Genomic DNA, 1,940 nt, shown 5'->3' with positions numbered 1-1,940 from the left:
GCGAGGAGAAAGACTGTGAAGTCACAAGTGTCATCCTGCATCCCATCTCTTATGGAGGAGAATCAAGGAGGATTGAGGTCTTGATAAGAAACCACATTGATACCAGCACGACAAGTAATCAGCAACAGCCACAGTAAACTGTACCCAGAAGATTGTCCCATGACATGGCCACCGTCTTCCCGAGGACTTCCAATTCCATCAGACAATTCTTGCCACTGCTCAAGGTCAACCTTAACATCAGGATATGGCCAGGGCCTACTCAGTGTCACTACCACATTCACCTCTGCAACATGTCACTGTCTCCTTTACCACTTCAGGGCTCCCTCCAGCTTTTGTAGACCAGTGTCAGCAACAGGAGCACCACATAAAAAACACAGAGATCGTATCATGTAGACCATGTCCAGCACTCTACTCTTTCTAAAGGTGATGTCAGAACAACTCCAAATGGCAAAGGCATTGATTTCATGCTGTTGTAGAATAACCCAATCATTGACAAGCTCCCCAGTGTTTCTGTAGGAGAATTCAGGTTTCCCATTTTGTTATCAGGGTTTTTTTGTTGGCTGGTTGAGTTTGTTTTTTGTTGACAGCTCTCCAGGACTGTTGTAAGGACATGGCTCATGATGCAAATATTACAAGAACACCTAACAGCCCAGTGTACGTCATGCCACTTCTCTGGCCAGGAAGGGAAAACTGTTCCCATTAATGATAGCACCATAAAAACCATACAGCTGATATTATACACACTGTGTTCAGCAGACTCCCTCTAGTTGACTCTTCACATTTTCTAGTGCTATAGATATCCCAAATGGAAATCTTACACACCACAGACCTCTGTTACACACCCAAAATGTCACACATCTATTTGCAGACATGGTGTCAGTGTAGCTGCAATGACACCAAGCAGTGATTTCATGCTCTGAGATAAATGCCTGAATAAGGACCACAGCCCTGTAATGGATAACATCTATACAGGTTAATTTATGTACTATTTAAGGGAATGTTTCCTGATCAAGTGTCATAACAAATACTGAAAGACTGTCAGAACAGGCCAGTGGCAATCTCCAACCATGAACGGATGTACATAGCACAATTAAGGGAATCAGGAAAATTCCCATTGCTTGGGTCACCATCCTGTGCCTGAACAGGTTATATTACTATATAGAGAAAAAACATGCTGGGAAAAGAACACAGAAAAAGTCGGCAGAGCTTTCCTGACTTTCATAATGAGTCTGCTGGGACAATCACAGGGGAAAACTACACAATGAAGAGAGAAACAGCAGAAGACCCAGTTGCCAGAAAAATCAGGAAGGCAGAGGATAGAGTTTTTCACAATGCTGACATCAGCACGGCCAGGACTCAGCAAAGGTAATAAGGCAGCAAGTACTGCCTGGGGTCTGTAACAGCCACAGCCTGCCTCTCTTGCACTCCTTCAGCAAGCAACAAACAGTACAGGCTACAAAGCTGACACCTCAGGGCTCCTCTCATCCCAAAGGGCAGGGATTTCATTCAAGGCCACAATAATTCACACCTAGAGCAGCAAACCTCAGCTCCTCTCAGGTGCCGTAGGACGCTTATTTCGACCCCCCCTGCTCCCCTCTCCTCCTCCCCAAGAGTCCTGCACGGGACCTGGTGGCAGCTGCAAACATGCGATTGACATCCTTAAGCACCCGCCAAGAACCTTCCAGCCTCAGGCTCCGGGAACAGAGCACGTGTCTCAACAGCACCGGCCCAGAGGGCAGCAGAAAAGAGGTAGAAAAGGGAAGGGTCGTTGGGTGACCGGAAAAGAAGCGACCGAGGAATTGTCACTGACCGTGTCGAGGAGAGAGGGAGGCTCCGGCTGCGTGTCCTTGGCCGCGGCGCCGGGCGGCGGCGGGAAGTTGGGGCTGAAAACCATCAGGTCGCTCTTGGCCGCGCCGTCCGCCACGCACAGGCTCCGGCTG

The sequence above is a fragment of the Lepidothrix coronata genome, unplaced genomic scaffold, assembly GCF_001604755.1.
Source record: "Lepidothrix coronata isolate B3197 unplaced genomic scaffold, Lepidothrix_coronata-1.0 Scaffold348, whole genome shotgun sequence".
Classification (NCBI taxonomy): Eukaryota; Metazoa; Chordata; class Aves; order Passeriformes; family Pipridae; genus Lepidothrix; species Lepidothrix coronata.
This window is presented reverse-complemented; position numbering follows the sequence as displayed.